General features: G+C 56.1%; 1 protein-coding gene across 3 annotated transcripts in view; it reads right to left on the bottom strand.

Moving 5' to 3' along the window:
- The window catches only part of gcna (germ cell nuclear acidic peptidase), a 68,423-nt gene that overhangs the window by 23,218 nt on the left and 29,893 nt on the right, over positions 1–15,312 (bottom strand). The gene's annotated exons all lie outside the window — the stretch shown is intronic.

Raw genomic sequence — 15,312 nt, 5'->3', positions numbered from 1 at the left:
GCTTCAGGCACTAGCTCATATGCACTTAAGATGGATTTCTTCACCTCTCATACGTTCCAGATACCTCCTCCGGTAGTGATGCAAATACTTCACAAGCTCTACCACAGCTTTGTTTGAATCAGTAATACCCACATGTCCTGTGGCCATTTCATTTGTTTAGCTACCGTCTCAAATGAAATGAAAAAGGCTTCTACCTCCTTCTCGTCAAACCGTGGCAATGCTTGGACATATTTAAATAGCATCCCACTAAGCCATCGACTTTGACGCTCTTTCTCACTGTCCTCATCACTATCATCCAACTGTACGTTTCCCTTTACGTCTGCCAATTTTAACTGACTGTCATGTTTCATGGCCATTTTCTGAAGTTCAAACTCTCTCTCTTCACCTTTTTCCCTGATCTGTAGCTCCCTTTCTCTTTTTTTTTGTTCTGAAAGGGCTTTCTTTTTCTCCTTCTTCTCTCTCTTCTTTTTCCTCTCTCTCTCTTTTCCTGCTCTCTCTCTTTCGTATTCAAGCTGCTTTAACTCTTTCTCATGTTCCATTTGTTTAATTTGCAACTGAATTTTTGCCATTTCTGATGAGTCAGACTGTATCTCAGGCAACTTTAAATGCTTAGCCACCGCCATAATTACCTCATCCTTTCGCATTTTGTCAGGTAACGTTAATGTTTTTGCTAAATCTAACAGTCTGCTTTTAGTCTCTGTCGTAAGGTACTGCGTGTGACAGTCTCCACCCCCAAAAACTTCTGAGCCTCTGAAAGAGCCATTGTCCACAACACCCCCCCCCCACTTAAACTAAAATACCACACCTGAAAAGCAACCACAATATGCTCACCCCTCACTGTCTTTAAGTTCACTAAGCCAATCCAATAGATAGACTTTTATCCCGGACGAGCCCCTAATTGTTATGGGTCAGGGTTTAGATAATCTCAAAGTGTATCATGGAGTTCACCTGACCCACAACTTTTAATAGATTGTGGTATGGGGAGCACACGGCTCACTCTACAGGTATGGTACAGCAGAAAATGGACCAGTGTTTTTTTAAAACAAAACAATGTTTATTCTATGAACTCAAGTTAACCTTTTTAAAACAAACAGTGAATATCTTAGCAACCAGTAAATCAAATACACCCCTCAAAGAACACAACACTAAGTAATCTGTATGCCGTCCTTTTAACATCCAACAGGCTTAACAAACCTTCAAATAGGAGCACATTAGGGTTTACATTCAAGACTGAAAACATTTCTACTTCTTCTGAATTCACCAAATGATTAAGAGATAGTCCTTCATGGCAGAGGTCAACAGCAGTGCAGCTCACAAACTGAAACTAAAAAGCAGAAGTGGAGCTCAGCTCCACCCACACTCTGACATCACTCCAGTAACATGAGCAGCTCCATTTCTTAAAGGTACATTTCGTAAACACTCATTTCTTAAAGGGTACTCTCACATGACTAGGTAGGTGATTAGTTGCGCTTTCTTTGAAATAAAATACAGCGGGCAGTTTAAACTCAAAAGGGGAAACCATCAAGGACTGTATTAAATTTAACTAATTAACAAAATTTCAAACTGGGGCAAGTGTAAGTAAGGGAATTAGTATCAAGAAATTAATTAGCACAGAACAGGTCGAGAGAATCAAATCAATTGTTTATAGGTATTAACTGAATTATAAAAGAGAGAACAGACATTTTTTTTTCCGAAAAAAAAAAAAGAGTATGGTTGAATAGTTGACACCTGTTGCTTACAACTCCTGCCCCAAGTTGGAATTTCAGGCCATTCCACGAGTCTTCAGGGACGTGTGAGGAAGTCTCATGCGATTTGAAGTTGAGCTCAGGATTTCCAAGCTCAAGGAGCTGCTGGAGTCACTGTAGCATCAGAAAGGCCAAGAGTTTTCTGGATCAAATATTACAGATTGTGGTCATTCCACAGGCAGTAAGAGTTCAGGATAGTAGATGGGTGTCCACCCAGAAGAAGAGAAAGAGGGTGGCTACTCAGAAGGTAAGTAATGGTTTGACCGAGGTACTGTGCCACTGCTAAGCCAGTACTCAGCTTTCAAGACTGCTGGAGTGCCAATTGCTTGAAGTACTACAGTCCAGCCCAGGGCACCAATTGGCGAGGACTACAAAGGAGGAAAATAAAAGTGCAGCCATTGTAGGAAATGTCATAATCAGTGGGCAACTGTTGTGAATCCCACATGTACATTGCCTCCTTGATGCCAAGGTAAAGAAAGGGCATCACAGAGTTTCAGAATTCTATAGTGGACAGAATGAACCGGAAGATATGGCGTACATGAGCACACGAGAAGGAGAGAACAGAGACCAGGGTTCTAGAGCCCAACATTCAGGAGTTAGGTAGGAATCGAAAACGTAGGACCTTGAAGGTCATAATCTATGGATTATTCCCAGTAACATACACTAATAAAGTAGAAATAATGCAAGTTGAGGCACGGTGCTGGAGGGAGAGCTTCAGTTTCTTCGGGCATTGGGACCTGCTCTGCAGCAGAAGGTGTGGTAGTCACCACTGTTGTATTATATTGTATATCTCAAGTCAGATCGCCTGCAGCTGCATCCTCAAGCAGACAACGCCAAAAAGGACTTCCAACATTGGCTAGCTTGCTTTGAAGCACACATCGGGTCTGCACCAGACCCAATCTCAGAAGTACAGAAGCTCCAGATTCTGTACACGCGGCTGAGCTCCAACATTTTTCCCCTCATCCAGGACGTGCCTACCTACGCAGAGGCTCTGGTGCTACTGAAGGAGAATTACGCTCAGCAGGCCAACAAGATCTACGCCAGACACCTCCTATCCACGCGGCACCAACTTCCCGGTGAGTCTGTGCAAGATTTCTGGCGTGCCCTGCTCGCCCTGGTGAGAGACTGTGACTGCCAGGCCGTTTCGGCTACTGAACATGCGAACCTGCCAATGAGAGACGCGTTCGTTACGAGCATAGGGTCTGACTACATCCGCCAGCACCTCTTAGAAGGGGCCACACTTGACCTCGCGGCGACCAAGAAACTAGCGCTCTCGCTCACGGTCGCCTCACGCAACGTACAGGCTTATGCCCCCGACCGCACGGCCCACCCCTCCTGTGCATCGTGGACCCCGCCAGCGACCGCCCTCAGCCAACCCCACGACTGTGCTGTACAGCAGACGACCAACCCCGGGGGACCCAAGTCCTACTTGTGCGGACAGACAAAACACCCCCGGCAGCGCTGCCCGACGCGGAGCGCGCTCTGCAAAGCTGTGGCAAGAAGGGAAATTTCGCTGCAGTGTGCCAGGCCCGCTCAATCGCCGCTATTGTCCCGGCACCCCCCACGTGCGGCCAGCGGGCGCCGCCATCTTCCTCTCCTCAGACCACGTGCGGCCCGTGGGCGCCGCCATCTTGCTTGCCTCAGAACCAATTGGCACCGCCATCTTGCCTGCCCCAGGACACGTGCGGCCTGTGGGCGCTGCCATCTTACCCGCATCAGGACCCCTGCCCGTCGGGCACCTCATCGGGCTGCTCATCGCCTGCAACCGCCGATGACCAGCCGCATCCTGCCTCGGTCACAAACGTCCAGTCTCGACTGCACAACCTCGCGACCGCTTCGACACAGGTGAAGGTCGACGGACACGAGATATCCTGCCTTCTGGACTCTGGGAGCACTGAGAGCTTCATCCACCCCGATACGTTAAGGCGCTTCTGCCTCGCGGTACACCCCGCTAACCAAAGAATCTCCCTGTCCTCCGGATCACACTCCGTGGCGATCCGGATGTACAGCATCGCCACCCTCACCGTCCAAGGCATAGAGTTCAGCGGCTTCTGGCTCTATGTCCTCCCCAACCTCTGCGCTGCCTTGCTACTCGGCCTCGACTTGCAGTGCAACCCCCAGAGCCTAACCCTGAAATTTGGCGGGTCCCTACCACTCCTTACTGTTTGCAGCCTCGTGACCCTTAAGGTCGACCCGCCTTCCCGGTTTGCGAACAGGGAAATGCAGATTGCAAACCCGTCGCCACTAGGAGCAGACGGTACAGCGCCCAGGACAGGACCTTCATCAGGTCTGAAGTCCAACGGCTGCTGCAGGAAGGTATCATCGAGGCCAGCAACAGCCCCTGGAGAGCCCAAGTGGTAGTGGTGAAAACCGGGGAGAAAAACAGGATGGTCGTTCATAGAATCATAGAATTTACAGTGCAGAAGGAGGCCATTCGGCCCATCAAGTCTGCACCGGCTCTTGGAAAGAGCACCCTACCCAAGGTCCACACCTCCACCCTATCCTCATAACCCAGTAACCCAACCCAACACTAAGGGCAATTTTGGACACTATGGGCAATTTAGCATGGCCAATCCACCTAACCCGCACATCTTTGGACTGTGGGAGGAAACCGGAGCACCCGGAGAAAACCCACGCACACACGGGGAGGATGTGCAGACTCCGCACAGACAGTGACCCAAGCCGGAATCGAACCTGGGACCCTGGAGCTGTGAAGCATTTGTGCTATCCACAATGCTACCGTGCTGCCCACTACAGTCAGACCATCAATCTGTACATGCAGCTCGACGCGTACGCCCTCCCACGCATATCTGATATGGTCAATCAGATTGCACAGTACAGGGTCTTCTCGACAATGGACTTGAAATCTGCCTACCAGCAGCTCCCCATCCATAAGGCGGACCGCCCATACACTGCATTTGAAGCAGACGGCGGCCGTTACCATTTCCTTTGGGTTCCCTTCGGCATCACCAACGGGGTCTCGGTCTTCCAACGGGAGATGGACCGAATGGTTGACTGGTACCTGGACAACGTCACCATCTGCAGCCACACTCCTCCTAACCTACAATAAGGAGAAGTGTGTGTTCAGCACGAACAGAATAGCCATCCTCGGCTGTGTGGTTCAGAATGGAGTTCTAGGGCCCAACCCCGATCGCATGCGCCCCCTCATGGAACTCCCCCTCCCCCACTGCCCTCAAACGATGCCTGGAGTTCTTTTCGTATTACGCCCAGTGAGTCCCAAACTATGCGGACAAGGACCCCCCACTCATTCAATCCACCGTTTTCCCACTGACGGCCGAGGCTCACCAGGCCTTCAACCGTATCAAGGCCAACATCGCCAAGGCCGTGATGCACGCGGTCGTCGAGACGCTCCCCTTCCAAGTTGAGAGCGATGCATCAGACATCGCTCTGGCTGCCACCCTCAACGAGGCAGGCAGGCCCATGGCATTCTTTTCCCGCACCCTCGATGCCTCCGAAATTCGGCAGTCCTCTGTTGAAAAGGAGGCCCAAGCGATCGTTGAAGCGGTGCGACATTGGAGGCATTACCTGGCCAGCAGGAGATTCACTCTTCTCACTGACCAATGGTCGCTCGCCTTCATGTTTAACAACACACAGCAGGATGATCAAAAATGATAAAATCTTGAGGTGGAGGATCGAGCTCTCCACCTACAATTACGAGATTTTGTATTGTCCCAGTAAGCTCAACGAGCCCCCCGATGCCCTGTCCAGAGGTACATGTGCCAACACACAAGTGGACCGACTCCGGACCCTGCACGACGATCTGTCACCCGGGAGTCAACCACTTTTACCACTTCATTAAAGGCCCGCAATCTGCCCGACTCCATCGAGGACGTCAGGGCTATCACCAGAGACTACCAGGTCTGCAGGGAGTGTAAACCGCACTTCTACCGGCCAGACCGTGCGCGCGTGAAGGCCTCCCACCCCTTTGAACGCCTCAGCGTGGACTTCAAAGGGCCCCTTCCCTCCACCGACCGCAACACGTACTTTCTTAATGTGGTCGACGAGTATTCCCGATTCCCCTTTGCCGTCCCATGCCCCGATATGACGTCTGCCACCGTCATCAAAGCCCTCAACACCATCTTCGCTCTGTTCGGTTTCCCCGCCTACGTCCACAGCGACCGGGGATCCTCATTTATGAGCGAGGAGCTGCGCCAGTACCTGCTCAACAGGGGCACTGCCTCGAGCAGGACGACCAGCTACAACCCCAGGGGAAACGGGCAGGTGGAGCGGGAGAATGGGATGGTCTGGAGGGCCGTCCAGCTGGCCCTACGGTCCAGAAATCTCCCGGCCTCCCGCTGGCAGGAGGTCCTCCTCGGCGACGCACTTCACTCCATTCGTTCACTCCTGTGCACCGCGACCAACGAAACCCTCCATGAACGTCTCTTTGCCTTCCCCAGAAAGTCCACCTCCGGGGTTTCGCTCCCAACGTGGCTGGCAGCTCCAGGACCCATTCTCCTCCGCAAGCACGTGCGGCTCCACAAAGCGGACCCGTTGGTTGAGGGTACAGCCGCTTCATGCAAACCCGCAGTACGCCTACGTAGCGTACCCCGACGGCCGCCAAGGACACAGTCTCCCTCAGGGATCTGGCACCAGCTGGGTCCCCACACATCCCCTCCCACCCCATGCCCCCGGCACCACCCTCCCCTCCCCCGGCACACCCCACAGTAGCTCCCGCTCCAGGACAATCCGTCCTCCCCTTGCTCCCACCCAGGGATGAAGAGGATTTCAACACGCTCCCGGAGTCACCGAAGACCAAGCCGACGCCCGAGTCGCCACCAGCACTGCGGTGCTCTCAACGACAGATCAAGGCGCCCGATCGTCAAAATTTGTAACCTTCTCTGTCATTTTAAAACCAATCTGTATGTATATAGTTTTCCACCCCCCGCCCCCCCCCTCTTCTACCCCCCTTCCCCTCCCCCCCTTCTCCTCCCCCCCCTTCTCTCTCCCCCCCCTTCTCTCTCCCCCCCCCCTCCCCCCCCTTCTCTCTCTACCCCCCCTTCTCCCCCCCCCTTCTCCCCCCCCTTCCGCCCTCTCCTCCCCCCCCTTCTCTCCCCCCCTTCCCCCCTCTCCTCCCCCCCTTCCCCCCTCTCTCCCCCCTTCTCTCCCCCCTTCCCCCCTTCCCCCTCTTCTCCCCCTTCTCTCCCCCTTCCCCCCTCTTCTCCCCCCTTCCCCCCTCTCCTCCCCCCTTCCCCCCTTCTCTCCTTCTCCCCCCCTTCTCCCCCCCTCTTCTCTCCTCCCTCCTCCCTCTCTCTCCCCCCCCCCTTCTCTCCCCCCCTCTTCTCTCCCCCCTTCCCCCCCCTCTTCCCCTCTTCTCCCCCCCCCCCTTCTCCCCTCCCCCCTTCTCCTCCCCCCCCTTCTCTCTCCCCCCCCTTCTCTCTCCCCCCCCTCCCCCCCTTCTCTCTCTACCCCCCCTTCTCCCCCCCCTTCTCCCCCCCCTTCCGCCCTCTCCTCCCCCCCTTCTCTCCCCCCCTTCCCCCCTTCCCACCTCTCCTCCCCCCCCTTCCCCCCTCTTCTCCCCCCCTCCCCCCCTCTCTCCCCCCTTCTCTCCCCCCTTCCCCCCCCCTTCCCCCCTCCTCCCCCCCTTCCCCCCTCTTCTCCCCCCTTCCCCCCTCTTCTCCCCCCCTCCCCCCCTCTCCTCCCCCCTTCCCCCCCCTTCTCTCCCCCCTCTCCTTCTCCCCCCCTCCCCCCCTTCTCCCCCCTTCCCCCCTCTTCTCCCCCCTTCCCCCCTCTCCTCCCCCCTTCCCCCCCCTTCTCTCCCCCCTCTCCTTCTCCCCCCCTCCCCCCCCTTCTCCCCCCCTCTTCTCTCCTCCCCTCCTCCCTCTTCTCTCCCCCCCTCTTCTCTCCCCCCCCCTCTTCTCTCCCCCCCTCTTCTCTCCCCCCCTTCCCCCCCCTCTTCTCACCCCCCCCTCTTCTCACCCCTCCCCCCCTCTTCTCCCCCTCCCCCTCCCCCCCCTTCTCCCCTCCCCTTCTCTCTCCCCCCCCTTCTCTCTCTCTTCCCCCCCCCTTCTCTCTCCCCCCCCTCCCCCCCTTCTCTCTCTACCCCCCCTTCTCCCCCCCCCTTCTCCCCCCCTTCCGCCCTCTCCTCCCCCCCTTCTCTCCCCCCCTTCCCCCTTCCCACCTCTCCTCCCCCCCTTCCCCCTCTTCTCCCCCCCTTCCCCCCTCTTCTCCCCCCCCTTCCCCCTCTTCTCCCCCTTCTCTCCCCCCTTCCCCCTCTCCTCCCCCCTTCCCCCCTCTTCTCCCCCCTTCCCCCCTCTTCTCCCCCCCTTCCCCCCTCTCCTCCCCCCTTCCCCCCCCTTCTCTCCCCCCTCTCCTTCTCCCCCCTCCCCCCCCTTCTCTCCTCCCCTCCCCCCTCTTCTCTCCCCCCTTCCCCCCCTCTCTCTCCTCCCTCCCCCCTCTCTCTCCCCCCCTCTTCTCTCCCCCCCTCTTCTCTCCCCCCCTCTTCTCACCCTCCCCCCTCTTCTCCCCCTCCCCCTCCCCCCCCTTCTCCCCCCTCCCCCTCCCCCCCCTTCTCCCCTCCCCCTCCCCCCCCTCCTCTCCCCCTCCCCTCCCCCCCTCCTCTCCCCCTCCCCTCTTCTCCCCCCTCCCCCCCTCCTCTCCCCCTCCCCCTCTTCTCCCCCCCTCCCTCTCCTCCCCCCTTCTCTCTCCCCCCCCTTCTCTCTCTCTCCCCCCCTTCTCCTCCCCCCCTCCCCTTCTCCCCCCCTCCCCTTCTCCCCCCCCCTCCCCTTCTCCCCCCCCTCCCCTTCTCCCCCCCCCTCCCCTTCTCCCCCCCTCCCCTTCTCCCCCCCCTCTTCTCCCCCCTTCCGCCCTCTCCTCCCCCCTTCTCTCCCCCCTTCCCCCCCCTCCCCTTCTCCCCCCCCTCTTCTCCCCCCTTCCGCCCTCTCCTCCCCCTTCTCTCCCCCCCTTCCCCCTCTCCTCCCCCCCTTCCCACCTCTCCTCCCCCCCCTTCTTCTCCCCCCTTCTCTCCCCCTCTTCTCTCCCCCCTTCCCCCCCTCTTCTCCCCCCCTTCCCCCCTCTCCTCCCCCCTTCCCCCCTCCCCCCCTTCCCCCCTTCTCTCCTGCCCCCTCTTCTCTCCCCCCCTCCCCCTCTTCTCTCCCCCCTCTTCTCTCCCCCCCTCCCCCTCTTCTCTCCCCCCTCTTCTCTCCCCCCCTCTTCTCACCCCTCCCCCCTCTTCTCCCCCCTCCCCCTCCCCCCCCTCTTCTCTCTTCTCCCCCTCTTCTCCCCCCCTCCCCTCTTCTCCCCCCTCCCCCTCTTCTCCCCCCTCCCCCTCTTCTCTCCCCTCCCCCCCTCTCCTCCCCCCCTCCCCTTCTCCCCCCTCCCCTTCTCCCCCCTCCCCTTCTCCCCCCTCCCCTTCTCCCCCCTCCCCTTCTCCCTTCTCCCCCCTCCCCTTCTCCCCCCTCCCCTTCTCCCCCCTCCCCTTCCCCTTCTCCCCCTCCCCCCTTCTCCCCCCTCCCCCCTTCTCCCCCCTCCCCCCTTCTCCCCCCTCCCCCTCCCCTTCTCCCCCTCCCCCCTCCCCCTTCTCCCCCTCCCCCCTCTCCCCCCCTTCTCCCCCTCCCCCCCTCCCCCCTCCCCCTTCCCCCCTCCCCCCCTCCCCCCTCCCCCTTCTCCCTCCCCCCCTCCCCCCTCCCCCTTCTCCCCCCCCTTCTCCCCCTCCCCCCTCCCCCTCCCCCCTCCCCTTCTCCCCCCCCTTCTCCCCCTCCCCCTCCCCTTCTCCCCCTCCCCCCCTCCCCTCTTCTCCCCCCTCCCCTTCTCCCCCCTCCCCTCTTCTCCCCCCTCTTTTCCCCTGGGGGCTGGGACCTATACAGCTCCTCGTAAAAGGCCTTAAAAGCCTCATTCACTTTCCCCGCACTCCGCACCGTAGTTCCCCTGCTATCTTTGATTCCACCTATTTCCCTCGCTGCCATCATCTTACAGAGCTGATGTGCCAGCACCCGACTCGCCTTCTCCCCATATTCATATATCGCCCCCTGTGCCTTCCTCCACTTTGCCTCTGCCTTCCCTGTGGTCAACAGGTCGAACTCTGTCTGGAGACTTCGTCTCTCCCTGAGTAGTCCCTCATCTGGAGCCTCTGCATAGTTCCTGTCCACCCTTAAAATCTCCCCCACTAACCTCTCCCTTTCCCTGCCCCCTCTCTTCACCCTATGAGCCCTGATGGAGATTAACTCTCCCCTGACCACCGCCTTCAGCGCCTCCCATACTACTCCCACCTGCACCTCCCCATTGTCGTTGGCCTCCAGATACCTTTCGATACACCCCCGCACCCTCCCGCACACTTCCTCGTCTGCCAGCAGTCCCACATCCAACCTCCACCACGGGCGTTGGTCCCTCTCCTCCCCCAGCTCTAGCTCCACCCAATGCGGGGCATGGTCTGAAATGGCGATGGCCGAATACTCCATTCCCTCCACTTTCGGGATCAATGCCCTGCCCAGAACAAAAAAATCTATCCGGGAGTAGGCCTTATGGACGTGGGAGAAAAAAGTAAATTCTCTGGCCAAGGGCCTGGCAAATCCCCACGGATCGACTCCCCCCATCTGGTCCATGAACCCCCTAAGCACCTTGGCCGCAGCCAACCTCTTCCCAGTCCTAGATCTAGAGCGATCTAATGCTGGGTCCAGCACCGTATTAACCCCCCCCCCCCTGCAACCTACCACTCACCATCACGTATCGGCCTCCCTTGTCCGCTACTATGTTCTTGGCCTCAAACGACACCCGCTTTCCAACCAGTATTGCCACCCCTCTATTCTTCGCATCCACCCCCAAATGGAACACCTGTCCTACCCATCCCTTCCTTAACCTGACCCAATCGTCACCTTCAGATGTGTCTCCTGAAGCATGACCACGTCTGCCTTCAGTCTCTTTAGGTGCGCGAACACTTGGGCCCTCTTAACCGGCCCATTTAGGCCTCTCACATTCCACGTTATCAGCCGGATTGGGGGGCTACCCCCCCCCCCCCCTGCCGACTAGCCATCTCCTATCTTAGGCCAGTCCCGTGCTTGCGCCTCCCGCACCCTCCAGTCCCCCAGGCGGGGAACCCCCGTCCCGACCACCTCTTCCATTTTCAGTTCCCCCCTCGGACAGTGCAGCAGCAACCCTAAAAAAAAAACTCTTTCCCCCCCACCCTGCTAGATCTACATCTAGCTCTTTTGCTCCCCCCATATTACTTCCGTGAGTCAGCTGACTTCTGCTGACCCCGGCTTCCCGTTGATCTCCCCCGTGTGGGAGTCTCTCCTCCTCCTTACCTTCCTCCATCCCCCCCCCCCTTTCGGCGCGGGAAAAAGCCCGCGCTTTCCTGAACCAGCCCCGCCCCGTGGCGCACCTCCTGTTCCGGCCCTTATCCCAGTTCCCTCATCCCCGAGTCGCACCTCCCTCCAGCACCGACGCCCACATTCCCCATCATCATCTCGTCTACAGAAAAGAAAAAAGGAATTTTAACCAGAACTCTACCCACATCCCCATCCATCATCCCACCCATGAAGTATTCTTTGCCCATATTTACAACCCCATATACAACCGACATCTCCCCCCGCAACCACATCCCCTCAGTTCGAGTCCAGTTTTTCCGTCTGAATAAAGGTCCAAGCCTCTTCTGGCGTTTCAAAAGAATGGTGTCGGTCCTGATAAGTGACCCACAGTCGCGCAGGCTGCAGCATGCCGAACCTGACTTTTTATGCAGCACCGCCTTGGCCTGGTTGAAGCCAGCTCTCTTCCTTGCCACCTCCGCGCTCCAATCCTGGTAAACTCGGATCACCGCGTTCTCCCATCTACTGCTCCGCACCTTCTTGGCCCATCTCAGCACACTTTCTTTGTCCACGAAGCGATGGAACCTTGCCACTATCGCCCTTGGTGGCTCATCGGCCTTGGGTCTCCTCGCCAGGACCCGGTGGGCCCCTTCCAGCTCCAGGGGGCTCGGAGAGGCCTCTGCCCCCATCAGCGAATGGAGCATCGTACTCACGTACGCCCCGGTATCAGCTCCCTCCACTCCTTCGGGAAGACCCAGAATCCGGAGGTTCTTCCTCCTCGACCTGTTCTCCAGGTCCTCAATTCTCTCGGCCCACCTCCTGTGCACCGCTTCGTGCGCCTCTATTTTTACCGGCAGGCCCAGGATCCCGTCCTCGTTGGTATTCACTTTATCATTCACCTCACGAAGCTCCACCGCCTGGGTCTTCTGGGTCTCCATCAGCCCCTCGATCGCCAACAGCATTGGCGCCAGCACCTCCTTTTTCAGCTCCTCCACACATCGCTTGAGGAACTTCTGCTGGTCTGGCCCCCACACTGCTCGCTCTCCGCCCTCCTGCTTTTTCCCCTCGTTTTGGTCTCTGCTCCAGGGCCTCTTTTCTCGTCGTTCCACCGCTGATCTCTGCCATATATTGTAAGGGGGGAAACTTACTGCACCTTCCCACACGGGATTGATTAAAAAAAAAGCTCCGTTGGGGCTCCTCTGGAGAGCCCGAAAGTCCGTTGTCGCGGGAGCTGCCGAAACGTGCGGCTTAGCTCCACATCGCCACAACCGGAAGTCGCTGGACTCGTTTTTAACAGGGGGTGAATGTAGTAGTCACTACTGTTGTATTATTATATTGTATATATGGGTATTACGGTAAGGCCCTTGCACTACAGGTACAGGGGTAAATCCCTGCCTGCTGGCTCCGCCCAATAGGCAGAGTATAAACGTCTGCGCTCTCCGAACATCAGCCATTTTGTAAACTGCTGTAGAAGGCCACACATCTCTGTGTAATAAAGCCTCGATTACATTCTACTCTCGTCTCGTCGTAATTGATAGTGCATCAGAAGGCACCGACTCAGCAAAGGTAAACAGGAATGGTACAAATGTCTTTGTATGGAGCTTCATTAGTTTGGTTGGGAAGGGATTGAATTAAATTGGCAGGCAGATGGGCACCAGCATATAGGGGTTGGACAGACGTGGGTTTTTTGGCTGACCTTGGGTTGTGTCAAGGTGTCTCGGGCCATAGGGAACTACATGACATGTAATGAAAACAGGAGGACAGGAGGAGATTCTACGTTGTGGGAGATGGGGGGGGGGGGTGTGGGTGGTCAGAAGTTGGTGATGGATATGGAGTATGCGAGTGATCCAACGCTAGATCTCTGGCACGCAAGAAGCTGAAAATACAGTTTGACCGGTTTTCCACGGACTGGGTGGTGCATCAGCTGCGGCGGGTAAAAGGGGTAGTGTATGAATGTGGGGAGAAGGCCAATCGCTTGTTCGCTCATCAGTTAAAATGACAAGCTGCAGTTAGGGAGACTGTGCAGGTGCGGGAGGCTGGGCGGGGGACTAGTGTCTGGTGCAGAGAAGATTAATGCGGTGTTTCGGTCCTTCTACAAGGGGCTTTATAAGTCACAGCCGCTGGAGGATGAGATGTTGGGGTTCTTAAAGGGGTTGGAATTTCCTCAGGTTGCAGGGGAGTTGTAGCGTTGGAGGAGGTGCACTAGGGCCAGATGGATTCCCAGTAGAATTCTACAAGAAGTTTGTGGATATTGGCCCCATTGTTGCTGGATGTATAATGATTCATTGTCACGGGGTTCCCTTCTGGAGACGTTGGGATAGGATAAGGATTCCATGGAGTGTGGGTCGTATTATCTGATTCCTCTGTTTAATGTGGGTGCAAAACGTCTGGCAAAGGTTTTGGTGTTTAATGTGGGTGCAAAACTTCTAGCTAAGGTTTTGGAGTTTCATGTAGGTGCAAAACTTCGAGCTAAGGTTTTGGCGTTAAGGTTTGAGACGTGCCTTCCGGAGGTTGTGGAAGAGGACCAGACGGGCTTTGTAAAAGGTCAGGAAGCTGTCATCTAATGAGGCGGTTATACAATGTGGTTCTGGCACCTGGGGTGGGGCCAGAGCCAGGGATAATTGTGATATTGGACGCAGAAAAGGCATTTGATAGGGTTGAATGGAAATACTTGCTTACAGTTCTGGGAAAGTTTGTGCCGTGGATGCAGTTGTACAAGGCACCGCCGGCCAGTGAACGAACTAATAAAAAACAAACTCAGGCTATTTTAGATTGTATAGGGGACACTGCAGGGTTGTCCTACGTCGCCGTTGCTACTTGTGTTTGAAATTGAGCCATTGGCAATTGCTTAGAGAGCCTCGGACAAGTGGAGAGGAATTGTGGGGGGGTAGATCCCAGCACAGGATATCTTAGTATGCTGATGATCTTTCGGTGTATGCAAGGGGCTGGGGGATGGTAATGGGGGATATTGGAGAGGTTTGGTTTGTTTTCAGGGTACAAATTGAATGTTTTGAAGAGTGAGTTTTGAGTGGTTGGCCCCATGAAGGGTGAGTTGGGGTGAGGGGGCTGCCCTTCAGTGCGCTGGGACTAGCTTTTGCTATCTGCGGGTCCAGGTGGTCAGACTGTGCGTGGCTTCACAAGCTGAACTTTACTAGCTTGGCGAGTGGTTTGCCTTCCATTGTCTCTGGCAGGCGGGCAGGGTGCAGGCAATTAAGATGAATACCTTGCCAAGATCTTCCGATCTTCCAATGGAATCGTGTTGTGTCTGAAGACGTTGGTGACGGCTAGTCTGCTGTTCACTCCAACGAAGTGCTTGTTGAATACGGTGGTCATCAATATGCTAGATATGGCAATAGTTTCACCTCCATTTCAAGCAGGGGCCAGGGGTCAAGGTGGTTGCCCATCTGTGGGAACCACTTGTTTCAGCAGGGATAAATGGATGCCACGTTCGCGGGGTGGGGGGGGGGGGGGGCAGCACATGCGGGATATGTGGACAGATCATGGAGGAAGAGCATGTATCGCTGGAGGAGGAGAAGGCTAGGTGAGAGGACGAGTTGGGTCCCATTTTGGAGAAAGGTGTAGAGGGAGTCTCTCCGTAGAGTGAATGCTACACCATCTTGTGCAAGGTTAAGTTTGATTCAGCTCAAGGTGGTGTTCAAAGCATATCTCACCAATGCCAAAATAAGTCCATTTTTTGAGGAGAGGTGAGAGTGGTGTTCAAGGAGACCTGCGAACCATACACACATGTTCTGGTCCTGCCCCAAGTTCGTGGTTTTTTGGGGTGCCTTTTTTTTAAAAATATATCGACAATTTTTAAATGTTGTTTTGGAGCCTTGCCCATTAGTAGCGATATTTGGAGTGTCAGACCAGCTGGAACCGAGGACAAGGTGATGGCGGATGCTTTGACATTTGCCCAATTGCTGGCTCGGTGGTGGATCCTGTGGAGTTGGAGACAGGCGGCACCGCCCAGTGCCGCAGCATGGCTGGGTAACTTGGAGATTTTGCAATTTGAGAAGATTAAATTCAAGATGAGGAGAGAGGTTGATATCTGGATAAAACCTTTGAGTGAACAGACTGGCTGAAGTATCGGAATTGGGCAGATACAACAGGCAAGACTGGCTAGACCATTAGAGAGAGCCGTTAAGGGTCAACCACATACTGTGGGCTTGGAGTCATAGGCAGGTCAGACCAAAGTCGGGATAGCAAAATTTCCATCCCTGAAAGTCTTAGCTGAATTATATGGGTTTCTACAACAATCTGGCAATTTCTTATTCCCCATTACTAAGACTAGCTTTTTAATTCCAAATTTA

The sequence above is a fragment of the Scyliorhinus torazame genome, chromosome 5 (genome assembly GCF_047496885.1).
Source record: "Scyliorhinus torazame isolate Kashiwa2021f chromosome 5, sScyTor2.1, whole genome shotgun sequence".
NCBI lineage: Eukaryota > Metazoa > Chordata > Chondrichthyes > Carcharhiniformes > Scyliorhinidae > Scyliorhinus > Scyliorhinus torazame.
Note: the sequence above shows the minus strand (reverse complement) of the source record. Positions and strands in the feature narration are given on the sequence as shown.